The 19,639-nt window shown below is 40.1% G+C and overlaps 1 long non-coding RNA gene across 1 annotated transcript in view; it reads right to left on the reverse strand.

The window, feature by feature from the left end:
* The window catches only part of LOC133416945 (uncharacterized), a 21,070-nt gene continuing 1,431 nt past the window's right edge, over positions 1 to 19,639 (reverse strand). Inside the window, exons 2-3 of the long non-coding RNA XR_009770305.1 lie at positions 18,827 to 18,935; positions 1 to 60 (exon numbers count right to left, since the gene is read on the reverse strand). This is a non-coding gene — a long non-coding RNA (uncharacterized LOC133416945). The remainder of the gene's footprint in view (positions 61 to 18,826; positions 18,936 to 19,639) is intronic.

The raw sequence follows: 19,639 nt of genomic DNA on the forward strand, positions 1-19,639 counted from the left end.
CTTATTCTTATCCTGGCCAAAGTCCACACAAAGTACTCCTGGACAGACAGCAGACAGGAGCTGAAAGTCAGACAGACCCACACTGTGGAATTTACTTTTTAAAAAGCACAACAGAATACACACTACATTTCCAATGGACCAAATAATTAAGACGTGTAATGTAGTGTTACTTTTGCTACTTGGGACTATTTCAAATGTGAACAGGACAAATACAACTTATTTGTTGTGGAATGCTAAAGTCACAGATAGGTTCAATTTATTTTAATGCCACAGTGGTAAACGCAAATGTAAATGTAAATTTGTTAAAGTAGATATATTGTACATTTTTTTTCAGAATTTGGAGAAGGCGTTTGACCGTTTCCCTCGGGGAGTCCTGTGGGGGGTGCTTCAGGAGTATGGGCTGATAAGGGCTGTTCGGTCCCTGTACGACCGGAATCAGAGTTTGGTCCGCATATCCAGCAGTAAGTCGGACTTGTTCCTGGTGAGGGTTGGACTCCGCCAAGGTTGCCCTTTGTCACCGATTCTGTTCCTAACTTTTATGGACAGAATTTCAAGGCGCAGCCAAGGCGTAGAGTTTGGTTTGGTGGCCTCCTTATTGCATCTCTGCTTTTTGCAGATGATGTGGTTCTGTTGGCTTCATCAAGCCGTGATCTTCAACTCTCACTGGAGCAGTTCGCAGCCGAGTGTGAAGTGGCTGGGATGAGAATCAGCACCTCCAAATCTGAGACCGTGGTCCTCAGTCGGAATAGGGTGGCGTGCCCTCTCCAGGTCGGGGATGAGATCCTGCCCCAAGTGGAGGAGTTCAAGTATCTTGGGGTCTTGTTCACGAGTGAGGGAAGAATGGAGCGATCGGGAGATCGACAGGCAGATCGGTGCAGCGTCTGCAGTGATGCGGACTTTGTATCGATCCGTTGTGGTAAAGAAGGAGCTAAGCCGAAAGGCGAAGCTCTCAATTTACCGGTCGATCTATGTTCCGACACTCACCTATTGTCACGAGCTCTGGGTCGTGACCGAAAGAACAAGATCCCGGATACAAGCGGCCGAAATTAGTTTCCTCCGCAGGGTGTCTGGGCTGAGGGTGAGAAGTTCGGTCATCCGGGAGGATCTCAGAGTAGCGCCGCTGCTCCTCCACATCGAGAGGAGCCAGATGAGGTGGCTGGGGCATCTGATTCGGATGCCTCCCGGACGCCTCCCCGGTGAGGTGTTCCGGGCACGTCCCACCGGGAGGAGACCCCAGGGACGACCCAGGACACCCTGGAGAGACTATGTCTTTCGGCTGGCCTGGGAACACCTCGGGATCCCCCCTGAAGAGCTGGATGAAGTGGCTGGGGAGAGGGAAGTCTGGGCATCCCTGCTAAAGCTACTGCCCCCGCGACCCGACCTCAGATAAGCGGTAGAAAATGGATGGATGGACAGCTTGCTAAGTTAGATACACTAGCTGACAGAAAATATTCAAGCTGGATCAGGGATAACCATTCCAAACTGTACCCTGGTGACCTGAACTAAACCATACCACGTGGTGGAAACTCAATTTTGAGATCACTTTCCTCATGTGAAAGCAATGTTGTTCATTGTCCTGCAGACTCATGCCTTCACCTTTTATTTGATTAATTCTGACTCTTCGTCTGTCAACATCTCAGTCTTGTCTTTATTGGGTAATAATTGGTTGCTTTGTTAAGAGACACAACAGCGTATTTGTGAGGGAATCAAGGGAACAAGGGAGGATGAGAATCAGCCCATTGTGAAGAGCCCAATTCTAACTTTTTTCCTGTGTGTTGGTAAAACTGACAGGATTTCAATGTGTAAGTGAAGTTCAGCCTCTTTAATGACAGTGAGTGAGTCTCTTGATCACAAATGCCTCCATCACACAAAGCCAAAAGTGTCAATTTAAGACATCAGATTTCAGCTGAAGGCTACTGTACACAGTAAAGGAGTGCCATTTGCACTGCAGTAATATCTTTGTGAAAGTTTAAAATAAAAATCTGAAATCTTTCAGAAATCAGTAGCTGTGTTTGGGGAGGTGTCCATCACATACACAGTGTAGTGTATGAAGTGCTGCCTCCATGGGTAAAATAATTTCATTGTCTTTATGGGTACTCACTTTTTTCCACTCTCTGGGCTCTGCTCTGACAATCAGAGCCATTTCAGTCGTAACGCACGGGCTCTGCCGACTTGGTTATGAAATTCGTACTCGGGCTACAGGCTAAGTTCAGCAATGCAAGAAATATTGTTGTTAATTCTTTATCCTTCCTTGGGGTAGTTTGACAAAAGCTTGTCACGGGCATGTAATTAAAATAATTGTTAATTTAAAAGTATTATGTGTCTCCTTTAAGAGAAAAGTCCCTTGTACCGTTTTTCTGGGTTACATTGTTAACTATCACTGTGCTGGCAAAAATATCCTAGAACATGGTGACCGTGGAGCTTTGTTCATGGGTAACCTGACATTTTTATACAAAATGTAATCAAGGGACACAATCTGTGCAGGTTCTTACCGGTGACCCACTTTTACCGAAACATGGTTCTCACCTCTGAGTCTCTGAGGTAGGTAGAGGAAAGGTGAGAACTAAAGGCTGCCAAGTTTTAATAGTAGAGTCACTCACCGTCATTGAGGGACTGTAGAATTATTGGGGCAGACAGGATACAAGAGGAATTAGAGCAGTAAGGCATTGAAGTCAATAGATAAGCATAAAACTGGTTCTGTAAAACATGCTTTGGAGCAATGCTGTTTCCAACAAGAAAGAACAAAAGAACAGTTATCTTTGTGAAGAACGCTTTGGAAATGGACACATTTTTGACTTGCAATTTGTTTAGGTTTTGTACACCTTTTCCCCATTAGTAATGTGAGACTGATTTAATCTGTTCGATGGATCCGTTTTGCCCTCATAAAACCTTTTGATACTGTATGCATGTACAGTATGTATTATGTAACATTTTAGCACAATAAACCTTTTGCATGAATCCAAGTGCCAAAAGACATTATACAAGAAACTGTTGTTAATATTAAAACTTAAAAACAAGTTAACAGTTGATGAGTAGTGCTTCCAACTATAATGTTTTTGGTTTTTTTCAGTCTATAGTCATCTGTAATTTTCCTCTTTGGGTTGTCATTGCAATGCCCTTGTGAAAGCATATACAAGAAAATACAATGGAATCTCAGTTCACGAACACCTCAGGTTTCAAACAATTTGGTCGACAAATAATTTCTTGGAAGAAATATTGCTTTGGTTTACGCATTGTGCTTCAGTTTCCCAGTTTACTGACCGTTTTAGCATCAGCCCGTGAGTCTCCGTTGTGATTTTTCTGACTCCGTGCAGGTATTGCAGGTAGGTTTTTGCTCTAAATTAGCCCTCAGTATGGCCCAGAAGAAACTGTAAACGGCTCACCATATTGTTATTAGGGAGCCTAATTATATTACTCTTGGAAGAAAAAAAGTAGGAAATAATGCGTAAACATGAGAATGGTGTTCGTGTTTGTGATCTCACCGTGAAGTTTGGTTTGGCGAAATGTACTGTATCTCTATTATTGTAGTAACAATAATAAATCAAATGTGTATAGCTATTTTCTCAATGCTCATAAAAGATTTATATAGGTGCACACAAACAAAGAGACAAGTACAAAAAAATTACAGCAGATGGGGCAGAAGGTGGAGTTGGATCCACCACAGAATATGGCAGACTGGTCCATCTGACCTTAGCACATCATGTTGGAAGCTGCAGGAAGCTAGCTAGCTAAATAGCTCATGAAGGAGGCAGCAGTCCCAACCACCGTGGACAAACTGCACCGAAGGAGGTGAAAGCCTGCCCGGGTTCCACCTTTGACCACGGTAGAGCAAACAACTATTGTTGGTAAGGATACATGAAAAACAATGTTGTTGGTATAGTGTTGGCCGCCCCCCACAGAATGCCGTCCATGGCGACTGCCCATATCGCCCATATCAGAAACCGCCCCTGATGACCAAACTCTACAAACGTGGTAAATTAGCCAACTCTTTTCTCTATATTTAAAAGCTAAGTCTGAGCAAATGTACCTCCAACCGGTGTGATGCTTAAAAAGCAAAATAACTTATCTGAATCCCCTTAAACATCAAAAAGCAAGTGCATCAAACCATTAGGTACTTGTGATTTTTGGTTGCACACTTAGCATCACAGAGTATCGCAATCACCTTTTCTCATTAAACGTCCTCAAGATGTGTGCTTCTTATAGCCCGGCTCTCATCTCAAGGACAGCCACCTGGTGTCTGCAGAGAGCAGCCTGCTCATCACTGTTTGATTTTGCCACTGCCAGCAAACTGCTGTTTTATCAGGATGGCTAATTATAGGCAGAGTAGGATGTGGAATCAGCATCCTGCCTCCAGAGTAACACAACTTGCCCACACATTCGTTTTGGAACACGTACGTAGAGAGACCACCACAGGCTGACACGGGCATTTGTGTCAATGTGTATCTGTGCAAACATAAATATCCATCCATCCATCAATCACGGGGGTAGGATATAAAAAAAAATAGGGCCCCTATTTGGTATGTGCACCACCACAAGAAGACATCATCAGTGGAACCTTGATATGTTGATTCACCAAGGCAGAGAGAAAAATTATTAAAATTATTTTTTTGCCATATGCAACAAGTACAATGGTATGCTTACTCACCGTAGCTCCACAGTATCAAATTGAATAAAAACAAGCACGACAACGAATAAATACACAACAATAAATACAGTAATATAAATAGTATCAAAAGTCCTACAATGAACATGTAACTGTTCAACATTCTCACTGCTTGTGGTTAAAAAATATTCTTGTAACTGTTGCTGTTTGTTTGTATACTGCAGTACCAATGACCGGACCGTTATATATAGAGAGAGGCGGGGTACACCCTGACCTGGTCGCCAGCCAATCGCAGGGTGTGTGTGTGAGATTTGTAGATTTTTTTTAAAATTAATTAATAGTCAGTACTTTGGAGAGCCACCTTTTGTCCAAGTCGTTTTTATGAGTCTCTATGAGTTTGTCACATCTTGCCACTGGGATTTTTGCCCATCCCTCAAGGGAACACTGCTCCAGCTTCTTCAGGTTTGAAGGTTTCCCATTGACTGCTGTTGAAAAATATCCCCACAGCATGATGCTGCCACCACCATGTTTCACTGTGGAGATGGTGTTCTTGGGGTGATGAGATGTGTTGGGTATGCACCACACATAGAGTAAAAAATGTCCTTGATGACCGAAAATATAAATTTTAGTCTCATCTGACCAGAGCCCCTTTCGCCATACAGTTTGAGAGTCTCCCACATGCCTTTTTGGGAACTTAAAAAGTGCCGTCATATTTTTAGCTGAAAGTAAGAGCTTTTTTTCTGCCCACTCTTCCATGAAGCCCAGCTCTGTGCAGTACATGACTTACTGTGGTACTATGGACAGATACTCCATAGTCTCTGCTGTGGAACTCTGCAGCACATCCAGTGTTAACTTTGGTCTCTGAGCTGCCTCTCTGATTAATGTCCACCTTGCCTGGTCCCTCTCTCTAGGCAGGTTTGCTGTGGTGCCATATCATTTTCATTTGATTAGGGTGGATTTAATGATGCTCCTGGGGATCACCAAAGATTTAGATTTTTTTTATTTTTTTTTAAACACAACCCTGACTTGTACTTCCCAAAAACCTTGTCCCTGACTGGTTTGGAGAGTTCCTTGGTCTTCATGTACACAGATGGACTTCACTCTACCAACTATGTGACTTCCGAAGGTCATTGTTTGCATCAGAGCGTTTTAGGGCTTCATAAGCAAGGGGGTGAATATATTTGCACATGGCAATTTTCACCTCTTTATTAAAAACAAAAAAAAATGTTTGTACATATACTTCTCATTTCACTTCAAAATGTAAGACTATTTTGTGCAGATCCATCACGTAAAAATCTGATTAAAAATTGTTTTAAATTAAAGGTAACAAAATAGGTTAAAGGTTAAGGTTAAGTAGGTTAAGATCATCGCCTGCCACCGTGGGGAACCTAGGTTCAAGACCCCGACCGGATCATCCACCAACACCTCCCGTACTCACGGCTATGGTGTCCTTGAGCAAGACAGTGATACCCCAAAACTGTTCCCCAGGCGCTTAAGCTGCCCCTGCTCCAGTGTGTTCCACTAACAAGTGTGTGTGTTCACTTTGATGGGTAAAATGCAGAGAACAAATTTTGTGTGTATGCATGCATGTTCATGACAATAAAGATGATTCTGATTCCGAAAAAAAAAAAAAAAAAAAAAGCTCTGGGGATCAGTATTGTCAGTACAGTATAGTGAGAGGCACTGTAGTGACTATGAAAATATATTCCGTAAAAAAAAGACAACACTGCTGAAGCAGCAAAGAACAACAAAGCGGCGTGGGAGCAAATTGATGTTTGATGCAGTTTTAATGCACTACTATTTAATATCCCGACTTAACATTTAACCACAGTTTAAATTGAAGCATATACCGGTATCTGATATTCACTTAGGTTCAATCCGGTGTCAGAGAAATGTACTCGGAAGCAGGCTAAAATAAAGTATAAAAACATCATTTATCAGGCAAGGCATATTTTGTTCGGCCATGATTGGTCCTCACTTAGATTGTATTTATATTAATTGATATTTGACAATCGATTAAGTAAATATTCATTCAATATTCAAAATATTTATATTGAACACAATATCCATCCATCCATTTTCTGAACCGCTTATCCTCACAAGGGTCGCGGGAGTGCTGGAGCCTATCCCAGCTATCATCGGGCAGGAGGCGGGATTTAGAGTCGTCAATTAACCTACCATGCATGTTTTTGGGATGTGGGAGGAATGTGCCCCAATTACTTACTTCTTCTTGCAAGAAATACAAATCCCTTCCCAAAACTAGAAAATGAAAAAAATGATTTTAAATTGGTGTTGATTTAGGTTCAGATGTTTGTTGCCTTGATCATGTCAGTGACATTTATTTGGTAAATGTCAAGCTCACTTTGAGCTCTGGAAGGTTTGTCCCACTATCGTCATGAAATTTCATTTCACATCACATCACATTTCTCAGCTATATTACCGATCACAACCACAAATAAAAAGTGATGTGTTTGTAAAAGCTCTGCATTCTGCAGATTTTTTTAATCTCATATCAATTTGTTTACAATTGTCTAACGTTGATTTAAATAAATTTCCTAATTCCCTTTACTTTGTCTTTCTTTGTGTTTCTGCAATCAGTGTGGCACTCTTGTGTTCTGTCTGAGCAAATCCAAAGTCCCTGTAATTGATGTTCATCCTTAATGACTTTGTTTTTCCAACAAGGGTTATAGCTAAATAGCTATGCTTTTCGGAACAAAAACCCAGGATTTATGACTTGAGGTTAGTGTGGCTTTTTGTTAGAAGGTTCCAGGTTTGATACACTTAATTTCCGAATTAAATTAAGTGTTGTCACCATAGACATTGTCACCATAGACATAGAATAGAATGTTCTTGAGAGGTCGAAACAGGCAAGGATAAGTGTTTAAATGAAATTCCCATAACTTTTTATGCACATCTGAGAAGATGTAGCGTTCTGTACAATATAGTCACAAGATGACTTGGAAGAGGTTCTCTGTCATTCAAAAGAATCATCAATGTGACCATGTTGAATGCTTTTCATCACAGAAGGTACAAAGACCTTACATATGTTATGTAAATCCATTTTCTACACCGCTTAAACTCACTGGGGCGTGCTGGAACCTATCCCGGCTAACTGTGGGCAGGAGGCAGGGTACACCCTGAACTGGTTGCCAGCCAATTGCAGGGCACATTTAAACAAACAACCATTTGTTTACCACTCACATTCATACGTGCGGACAATTTAGAGTCTTCAATTTACCTACCGTACATTTTTTTGGGATGTGAGAGGAAACCGGAGTACCCGGAGAAAAACCATGCAGGCACGGGGAGAACATACAAAATCCACACAAGTGAGGGTGGATTTGAATTATAAATTGCTTCTTTTAAGTGTAGTTTTTGAATAAACTGTCTTGTTCTATACTGATTTTGCTAATATTTTTTCAGAGTTAAGGGTGAATTTCTTGGAACCAGCTCAAAGGAGAAGGAGCCTAGTTGGTCATCCCCGAAAATCCTCACAATCTTATGATCTTTTCTCATCAAATTGGTCTGTTTTTCCCCCATTTCATTCAAATGTTTCAAATGAGTAGTACTCTCTGCTGACTGTTGTAACTTAAACTCCTTTGGCAATGGAACTGTTTTTTTAACTAACCAGATTTTAACTAATGTCCATAGATCATTTTACTCTTGCGACTATGTGAGTCATGGGATGCACATGTCATGGAAACAATGAGTCCCAGCTCTGGAACTATGAGCCTGTAATTTATCAAAACAGAATACAGATACAGTAATCCTCCCCTACATCGCGGTTCTTGCAGCACGGTTCCCCTATATTGCAGATTTTTTTTTTTACAGTTGTTACTCTTTAATCTTTTATACTGCTTGTGCAATATTTGTGTGTTATCCATTGCTCTTGCTCTCTATCAATATATTATATGTGTTTAGGTCTGCCACGATAGCAACATTTTTTTAGAACAATGTATTTTCCCCAAAACTTTGAAGAAAACGATAGTATCGTTGATGTTTTTCTATGCCACTGATATAATGATATTAGTGCATAAGGAAGGCTTGTACACAGCTTACAAATTCTGCCCTAGTAATCAAACATATGAGCACAACTTCTCTCATTTACAAAATAAAAGTAGGGCTGCATTTCACAATAAGAGCAAGTAAATAAAAAGAGAGTGTTATACGTGTTCCAATAAAGTGGTGAACTTAAGAAAAATAAAGTTCGAGTTTCCCCTTTTCTGTTTGGCATCTTGACACAACAGTGACGTCTCTAACAATTTAACATAGTTTAATTTAACAAATCTTAATTGAACTGTTTTAAGTGGTTATGTTTGTTCAAAACCTGTTTTGGTTCATAATGGCATTTCACATATTATATTCACTTAATAAGAGCTCTCAGTGAAAACGTCCCACTTGATAGTCTTTGTGCATCTTCACTTAGCATTTTGTGACATATTAATACATTAGGTTCATGACTGTGCATTTATAAGCTTAGACCAGCTGACTAGGAATAATAAAAATATTCTTTGTAGGACTAAAAGTTTTGGAAGTGTTCAATTCATTCAAATTAAAATGAAGAAACCTCAAGAGAGAAAAATATTTCCTTCATCTCCCTTCACCTAAATCCTCCTCCGTTTGGGTACATGACGATGATCCATTTTACTCTTATTCGTCTCTGGCATCATTTAAGACGTTTTTCACCTACTTGACTGAACGTTTTGCCACTTACAGATCATCAAATTGGCCATACGTCACAAAGTGACTACAATGAGCAAAAAGAACACTGTATGTGCCATTATGGTTGCATTGTATTGTCCTTGTCATGGTTTTAAAAAAAAATGAGATATCAGATACTTTAAGACTTTAACTCCAGTAATATTTTACAAGGTGACTTTAACTTATACTAAAGTTATTTTCTGTTTAGATACTTGTGATTTTAAATAAGTATTGCTTTTGGGTACTTTATACAAGACTGCGTATGTAATTCTTTCTTTTTTAGTTTCCTATTCGACCATGACTACACGCTTACAAAATCATCTGGAAGGCCTAGTATGCTGTCAAAGCTGATGCAAAATATTTCCAGTTTTAGGTCAATTAGGATTATCAAAATTATTTCTACTTGCTGAATGCCAAAATAATGAGAGATTTTATTTTTACTTTTTTAGATGTTTTCCTTACTTTCTTCAAAGTCAGAAGTTTACATACATTTCATTAGTATTTGGTACCATTGCCTTTAAAACTGTATGAGTTGGGTCAAATATCCTTCCACAAGCTATCTTTGGCAGGAATTTTGGCCCATTCATCCTGACAGAACTGGAGTAACCGAGTTCATAGGACACCTTACTCGCTTACTTCTGCCCATAAATTTTCAAAAGGATTGAGATCAGGCCTTTGTAATGGCCTCTCCATAACATTGACTTTGTTATCCTTTGCCACTTTGTAACCAGTTTGGCAGTATGCTTCAGGGATTGTCTATTTGGAAGACCCATTTACAACCAAGCTTGAACTTCCTTGGCTGATGTTTTGAGATGTAGCTTCAGTATTTCCACATCATGTTCTTTCCTCGTGATGCCATTTATTTTGTGAAGCGCACGAGTCCCTCCTGAGGAGAAACAACCCCATAACATGATGCTGCCACCCCTTTATTTCAAAGTTGGGATGGTGTTCTCAGGCTCACAAGCTTCGCCCTTTTCCCTCCAAACCTTATGATGCTCATAACGACCAAACAGTTACATTTTTTTGTTTCATCAGACCACAGGTCATGTCTCCCAAAATTAAGGTATTTGGCTCTGTGTGCATTTGCAAACTGTAATCTGTCTTTTTTGTTTCTTTTGAAGTAAAGGCTTCTTCCTCACACAGTGGCCTTTCGGCCCATGCCGTTACAGTACTCGTTTCACTGTGGATAATAAAACACTCTCAACCAGCTTCAGCCAGCATCTTCAAAAGGTGTTTTGCTTTCATTCATGGGTTGATATGCACATTTCCGACCAAAGCACATTCGTTTCTGGGACATAGAACCCATCTCCTTCCTGAGCAGTATGGCTGGATAAGGATTACAGTGTGCGCATAATCATGACCACATCTCAACACTGCTGTGACTCGTCCAAATTACCAGCGAGTCAGCAGTGCAGTCAGGAGACAGAAAACAGCCTGTGCACTAGCGATAGAAAACGCTCGAAATTCACCAATCATTTCTCCTTCAACGCATCAAACAAGAAACCATCTAATTATATAAAAACTTGCTTTTCATCATGGCTAGTAACTTGACCGTTTGAGATCGAAGCTTGTAACATTTTGACATTATTTCTTGAAAACACTTACCAGGTTCTACCGGCCTCTCCATGTTCCCATCAAGCTCAAATGCTGCCGTATGCTGGTCATATGTAAACCGAAAATGGTTCTGGGTGATCAATGTCGCAAAAAAGTTGATCGTTTTTGTTATTTTGTCCAAGTTGCTCGAGCGAAAATATGACTGACACTTAAAAATGTAAGTCAATATTGTCTCCTACTCCTTCTGAAGCAATTGATTGATCCTTCGATGATTATTTTTGGAGATTATTGCATCAATTCCAAATAGCCGTCGTAAAATGGTAGTTGTTTGTTTACAGTTATGAAATCGAGTGGCCGCTTGCTTGTAACGCATTTTGACCGACCAAGTTACAACCACGATGCCTATTTCTAATAAGTGCCTCTAAGAAATCTCGCCGTAGAATGTCATTAGCTTGTTGAGTGGTAGGCGCACCCTTTTAGCAGATATTGGCGAAGTGGTTGCATGATTTTGCAGATATTTTTCACACTGTGCCTATTTCCGTTGATGACTGCTAAAGTGTCACACTTCGGCGCTGGTCAAAAACCACAACACATTTTTTTTCATGGTTTATTGCAAAATAATTGGAGGTGTAAAATTCTTCATACAATATTATTTTATATCTACATGTTGATTCCTGATTACTGACGATACTGTTGTGTGTTAATATTTCATGCCTTTTAATGTATTTTGTCGTTAATAACTGCTTGTAACATTTCGCCACATCCGTGGAATGACCCATATATCTTTTTTCCTCATTTTAAAATTTACTATTAAACAATTTTTTGCAGATCCCTAAAATTCTGATTTAAATTATCAATTAGAGGCTGTAATGTAACAAAATAGGTGAATACTTTTACAAGGCACTGCATTTATTAAGCTGATTACTAAAATGATTACTTCTTATGCAATCTAAATCATCCTCTTACTCACTCCTCACCAGCATCATATGGCAGCCTTGAATCTAAGTGCTATTTCATTTCTGCTACATAGCAGGTGGCAGAGCCAGTGTTGACACATATTACCACCATAACGGGGCTGAAATACATCGAATTAGTTACCCATAAATAGAGTGCAATATGTCCATGGTTTGACAGCAGTTTGACAGTATGAGGAAAATTATATGTGACAGGTGTGAAAGTTGACAGCTATTGCGTGCAAAAATATGTAATGGTCATTGGTGCAGGTCATGTTGTACTATAGCTCATGTACAGTATTAGCTAATTAGACGCACCAGTTGGCAATCAGTGGGGCAATAATTCCAGCTTCAGGTCAGGTGAAGTACACAATAAAGCTTTCCGTGTCGATGGGGGAAACGTAGAATCAGAATCATCTTTATTTTGCCAAGTATGTCCAAAAAACACACAAGGAATTTGTCTCCGGTAGTTGGAGCCGGTCTAGTACGACAACAGATGGTCAATTGACAGAGAACACTTATGTTGTCAAGAACTATAGAAATTCCCTTGGACATCAGGAGCTCGAGTCAGTCAGGTGCCCGTAACACCTCAGTAGGGAGGCATCCAGCAGACATGCTAACCAATTGGCCAAGCCACTTTATCTAGCTCCTCTTGATGCGGAAGAGCAGCGGCTATACTCTGAGCCCCTCCTGGATGACCGAGCTTTTCACCCTCTCTAAAGGAGAGCCCTGACACCCTGCGGCCGAAACTCATTTTGGCCACTTGTATCTGTGATCCTGTTCTTTTGGTCACAAACCACAGGCTCACCTGTCGGTCTCCTCGCTTTATCTTCCCTCACCTGTGAACAAGACCCCAAGCTACTTGAACTCCTTCACTCAGGGCAAGATCTTTCACCCTGAGAGGACATTCCTCCCAACTGAGGACCATGGTCTGAGATTTGTTGATTCTCACCTGAACCACATCTCACACACTGTGAAACACTCCAGCAAGAGTTGAACATTGTGGCTTGATAAAGCTAACAGAACCACATCATCTGCAAAAAACAGAGACGTACTTATGAGGCCACCTAACTGGACACCTCAACGGCCTCGGCTCCACCTAGAAATTCTGTCCATAAAATGTATGCTCAGAATATGTGACCAAGGGCAGCTTTGGTGGAGTCCATTCCTCACTGGAAAAAACTCCAACTTACTGCAGACCAACTGACGGCGGATGCACAGGGACCAAACAGCTATTTTGAAAATAAAAAAAAAATAAAATAAAAATCTGATTCATGATACATCTGGTGGTGTTCATGACTCCCCCAAAGACCCCATTCAACCCATAGTATCATTGTCACCCACTCGCTGCCAGCACAATTTTGTTCACTCCACTTGAATCGTATTACTCCGAGGTTTCCAGCAAGATTTAAATTGACTATTCCAATATCCTTATTATTGACATGTTGGAAGATAATATGTTGGCAAGAAAACTTGTTCTTTTACGAGGTGCACAGCAGCCGTTGTTAATGAGCATTACTGCCAGAGTTGAGTTAGGTCTAAAATACCGTGTTATAGAGCCATGACTTGACAACGGTATGACAGGGTGAGAAATAGGACATGTGGCATGAGAGTGTGAAGAAGGTCGTTTGCATCTCAATGTGTGAGACGTGTCAGCTATGCTGTTAGTGTGCAAAGAATATGCTGTCGCAGCACTGAGGTGACCACCTGCAGGAGTGACAGCAGTGGCTTGGGGCTAATTTCGTCTGTCATCCAGTTTAATTCATAAAGGAATTTGACACTTAAGGATTGTATTGTTTTTTTTACTATTATTATAAATTAATAGCAAATATGTCTAAATAAATGGTCAAAAAAACAAAGTGTATTAGATCCTTCTTATGTATTATTATTATTATTATTATTATTATTATTATTATTAGAACTGTCACATCCTTACTTGTCATGGGAAAATTTATGACATCCCAAATTTGAATTCCTCCCCGACACTACGTCACATTTCTTTGGGAACTATAGTCTGTATTTGAGATGCAAAAAGCATTTTTGCACAGTTACACAATGGCTTGGGCATCCCATCGCTACTAAGTTCATTACAGAATTGTTTTTGCAGGGTTACGTTTCCAAATGTAGCTGCATTCCATGATAACACAAAAGCATGTAGCTGGTTCGCAACCCTTGCATGTGTGATGCCTAAAAGACTATTTCTGCTACCATTTGATGATGTACGCTAATTTTAGGTGCACCCTCTTAGTGTTTAACATCATGCAGCTTTCGATTACTTTGCGTTTTTCGAATTAATCAGCTGGAACCTGTAAAAGTGACCCTTGGGGAAGTATTTGTGACCAACACATTAAGCTAACTTTAAACTAATTAGATAACTAGATAATCTTTAACTCGTGCAATCTGCCAGCTAAGGGTTCTTATTCAGACCACAAAAAATAAGCAGAAATAAGAACACATTAAGTGTCAGAAAAGATTGAAAAATAACTATCTGAAGTGCCAGCTTTGACACAGTTAATCAGAATTTTAGAATTCTGGACACAGTCACTGCAATGTTCCTTTTCAGTGTCCAAAGGCAAACCATTTTACATTCTCTGATGAGTTTTGAATTGTCATGAATAACGTTCCAGTGGTTAAGAGGAGTTAAAACCTGACAAGTAAGATCATCACTCATTGAGTGTGACTTGCCTTGAGCAAAAGAAAGAAGCGAGCACAACAACCGCTGAGCATTTTCTTAGACATTCAGATTATGGGAGATGTTTATTTTATTTTTTTTAAGATGACAAATAGTCACGTGCTCGGGCGCAGAAAGAAGAGAATTTAAAAAAACCTAGGTACGGAAAATGTATGTTCACATTATTGAAGGAAGTATGACTGGGCAAATATACCGAGACATTCTTGACAAAATCTGCTGCCATCTACAAGGATGATGAAAATTAAATGACGGTGGACATTTCAGCAGGATAATGATCCAAAACATACTGCCAAGGAAGCTCTCAATTGGTTTCAAAGAAAAAAATTACCGCTGGAATAGCCCACCCAATCACCTGACTTGAATCAAATTGAAAATCTATGGAAAGAACTGAAACTCAAAGTCCATAAAAGAAGCTCACAGAACCTTCAAGATTTGAAGACTGCTTGTGTGGAGGAATGGGCCAAAACCACACCAGAGCAATGCATGCAACTAGTTTCTCCATACAGGAGGCATCTTGAAGCTGTCATTGGAAACAAAGGCTTTTGTATTAAATAAATACCAGTTGGCGTGTTCAATACTTTTTCCCTGTTATTTCACATTATTACACGTAATTTCTCATCTTATTTGTTCTACTTTCTTTGTAGTAATGGATGACTTGGTTGTTCCCAACTACTGGTGAAACTTTCATGTCAATAGCACCTTTGTAGATATATTTAGTGAGAAAATGGTGATGTGTTAAATACTCCTTTCAGCCGCTATATATATATATATCAATGCGTATGGGTGTGTACATTATAAACATTGAGGCTTACAAAATATGCGTCACTTTTTTAAAATTTTCATGTCAATAGCACCTTGATAGATATATTTTGTGACAAAAATGGTGATGGGTTAAATACCTATTTCAGCCGCAGTGTGTATATACAATATATGTATATATTAATGCGTATGGGTGTGTACATTATAAACATTGTGGCTTACAAAATATTCATCACTTTTTTTTCCATCCATCCATCCATTTTCTGAGGCGCTTATCTTTTTTTACAAATTTAAAAAATTGTGACATGCAAGTGTATTGAGTTTACCCCCTCAGACCCCACAAACAAAAATCCAGACATGTCAGGGATACAGTTAAGGAGACACTAGTTAATAATATAATAATTCTATCATCCAAAAATGGAAAGCGCATGGCACAACTACAGAAACAACTCAGCTTTTTATTGTCATGTAGCTCACCTGACCTGATCGTAGCTCACCTCATCTTTTGAAACTTTTACTGTGGAACATACTAGGGTGTTTGTTGCCAGCCTCCGGGCTCTGCTTTGTGGTCCAGCAGAAAGTACTTATATTTGTAACACATTTGTACATATAAAGGCCTTGCTCTTAATAAATGTCTTACCCTAAATACACACCTGGTGCACTCTGCAGTGGAGTAAATGAAAGTCATTGGCCACAGTATTTAAGATGTTTTTGTCGACTCACCCCATCAGGCATCCTCCCTTTTCTGTTCTTGTATTTTTGCAGAGCAGTGAACAACTCTCCGATAGCCTCAATGAAAGGTATGAGTGGACCCATAGACCTATAACAATCTGGAAGCAATGGTCCAGTAAAAGAAATGGCATTGACTGCAGAGAGCTCTGCGTATATATATATAAGGGAGATATATATTAACGAGCGGCTCCACTTTTGAAATCTCTGAACATGTCCTTCAAGGCATGAACCAAGGATAATGGAAACGCATGTAATCTCCCATGTAAACATCATTTCTGCAATTTGCTGTTCTTGTACTTGAAGCACCCGGGTTCAATCCCCGGCCCCGACTGTGTGGAGTTTGCATGTTCTCCCCGTGCCTGCGTGGGTTTTCTCCGGGCACTCCGGTTTCCTCCCACATCCCAAAAACATGCATTAATTGGAGACTCTAAATTGCCCGTAGGTGTGACTGTGAATGCGAATGGTTGTCTGTGTGTATGTGCCCTGCGATTGGCTGGCAACCAGTTCAGGGTGTACCCCGCCTCCTGCCCGATGACAGCTGGGATAGGCTCCAGCACACCCGCGACCCTAGTGAGGATAGGCGGCTCAGAAAATGGATGGATGGATGTACTTGAAGCCTGAATAGCCCCATCCTTTGAAAGCCTTTGCAAAGGAAGTGAGTTCACAAATATAATGTTCCAACTTGTTAAAGAGGATGCCAGATACCAAATATTGCACTAAATATTTTTCATCCATGTAACATTTTCAATAGCTACACTAAACAAAAATATAAATGAACACTTTACATTTTGCTCCCATTTTTCGTGAGCAGGACTCAAAGATCTAAAACTTTTTCTACATACACAAAAGGCCATTTCCCTCAAATATTGTTCACAAACCTGTCTAAATCTGTGTTAGTGAGCATTTCTCCTTTGTCGAGATAATCCGTCCCACCTCACAGGTGTGGCATATCAAGATACTGATGAGACAGCGTGATTATTACACAGGTGTGGCTTAGGCTGGCCGCAATAAAAGGCCACTCTGAAATGTTGCAGTTTTGCTTTATTGTGTGGGTCTGAGGGGTGTCAGAAAACCAGTCAGTATCTGGTGTGACCACCATTTACCTCACGGAGTGCAACACATCTCCTTCGCATAGAGTTGATCAGGTTGTTGATTGTGGCCTGTGGAATGTTGGTCCACTCCTCTTCAATGGCTGTGCGAAGTTGCTGGATATTGGCAGAAACTCAAGTCGATTACGATGACGAACTGCAGTCAGGTCGAGACTCCGATGAGGACGACAAGCATGCAGATGAGCTTCCCTGAGACGGTTTCTGACAGTTTGTGCAGAAATTATTTGGTTATGCAACCCGATTGTTGCAGCAGCTGTCCGGGTGGCTGGTCTCAGACGATCTTGGAGGTGAACATGCTGGATGTGGAGGTCCTGGGCTGGTGTGGTTATACGTGGTCTGCGGTTGTGAAACCGGTTGGATGTACTGCCAAACTGTCTGTAACGCCTTTGGAGACGGCTTATGTTAGAGAAATGAACATTCAATTCACGGGCAACAGCTCTGGTGGACATTCCTGCAGTCAGCATGCCAATTGCACACTCCCTCAGAACTTGCGACATCTGTGTATGTAGAAAAAGTTTTAGATCTTGGAGTCCAGCTCACGAAAAATGGGAGCAAAAACAAAAGTGTTGCATTTATACATTTGTTCAGGATAAATTAAGCACTATATAGGGTGGACAACAGGAAGGGATATGCACTGGCTTCACACTCATCCATCTGCCGCTCCAGAACACACGTCATAGTTGTATTCAGTGATTCAAGGACTTTTTCATACCAACACACATTTACACATGAAATGGCACACAATTTGATACCCAAGGTCCCAGATTAGCCTAATAAGCCTCAAGACTTGTGAAATATAAATAGAATAGAAAATGTTATGAGTCATATTCACAGCATGGACAGAACTGGCATCTGTTTCTTTAATTTGATGACATTTTATTCATTTCTTTTCCATACAACTTGTCCTGCATTAGGGCTGTGGGTGAGCTCCAGGTGGGGTACACCCTGGACTTGGTCACCAGCCAAACGCAAAGCATGTATAGACAACCATTCACACTCACATTCACACCTAAACTTTAACTGACTCAAGATTACTTTAACTGACTCAAGATGAATGTTTTTGGAGTGTTGGAAGAAACTGGATTTCTCAGAGAAAAACCATGCAAACACAGGGAGACCTTAAAACTGTGAGGCAGACATGCAAGCCACCCTATCACTGTGTTGCCTTTTCTTCCCATATAGCCAAAATACAACTTGATTAGAACTGTCCTTATTATTGGAACATTTTTGTTTTCTCAAACAGCAATATACAATATCATCCTAACAAAATCCCTTGAGAACAGTCTGCCGACACAAATCCGAGATACTCGAACCATGCTCTTCTTTTTGGTACTAAAAAAAGGACAAGATCGCAAACAATGCTGTTTCCGTACACTCATATATTCAATACATAATTGTAAAACTTAAGCACTACTGTACAGTAACGGTTCTGGCCCTGCACGATCTGCATGCACTTGGACAAACCTCAAACATATTACACGTCAGACATTAGAATATACATGATGGACAAGCTAAAATAATACATTAAATGAATAAATAAATAATACATAAAAATAATTATTTCTTTTTTTGTTCAACCAAAGAAAGAGTGTTATTGCCAAAAAACACTCTTTCTTTGGCTGAACAAAAAAAAATAATAATTCCACTTGGCATAACTTTCCATTCAAGATAACCCTCACTTTTCTTTTTCTCTTTTCTTTTGGGGGGGTGGGGGTGGACCTACCTACACAGTCACTGCAAGATTGATGCTCCTCCTTTTGGCCCTCCATCAATAAACCAGAAAGTCCCAATCAAAGTGGATTTGCATGATCCAACAGCTCCCCCAAGTTGGCCTGATGGAAGTAATTCAAGTAAAACCTGGTGAGCTGATTTTAATGTTAGAATCTAATTTAAAAAAATACGATCACCTACAAAGCTTGTAATAAACTTGACTTAATCTTTTGGCAGCTGTAATTCCCCTAAACATCCCATATACCGCTGGGACTGTATTTATATAGGGTAGGCAAGTAATCAGTAACTGCCAAATTCTAACAACTTCTATTTCCTTGCTCTTCCAAAGTGTGCTTTGTGTTTACAAATGATGTCTGTGGACAGGCATTTAATACAAGCTACAAACCAGATACATGCTAAATATCTATTTCCACCAACTTATTCCTAAAACGCAAAAGATGGTTTGGATTCTTAAAGGACTCTTTTGACACTTCAAGATCAATGCAGTTTTGCCAAATAACCATCTGACATAAACAATTATGACTGCTTTGCTAATGGTCTCCTTAAATGCTGTTGTCACTTGTTTATGGAAAACAAGGCTGGGACAATTGACAAACGGCAGCCCATTTTCTGATTCAACTAAATTTGTTCAAACTAGGGGAATAAATGAGGCTATAAATCCTGCAACAGTATACAATTAACATCTACTCGAATGGAGAGCGTTTGGCAAGACAATCGGCACTGGATTTTTTTTCACTCAAAAACATGCTGTTTAAGACAACAGAAATACACCTCAGGCAGAGCTTCGGGCTGACATATACTTATA

Source organism: Phycodurus eques, chromosome 18, assembly GCF_024500275.1.
Source record: "Phycodurus eques isolate BA_2022a chromosome 18, UOR_Pequ_1.1, whole genome shotgun sequence".
In the NCBI taxonomy this organism is placed as follows: Eukaryota; Metazoa; Chordata; class Actinopteri; order Syngnathiformes; family Syngnathidae; genus Phycodurus; species Phycodurus eques.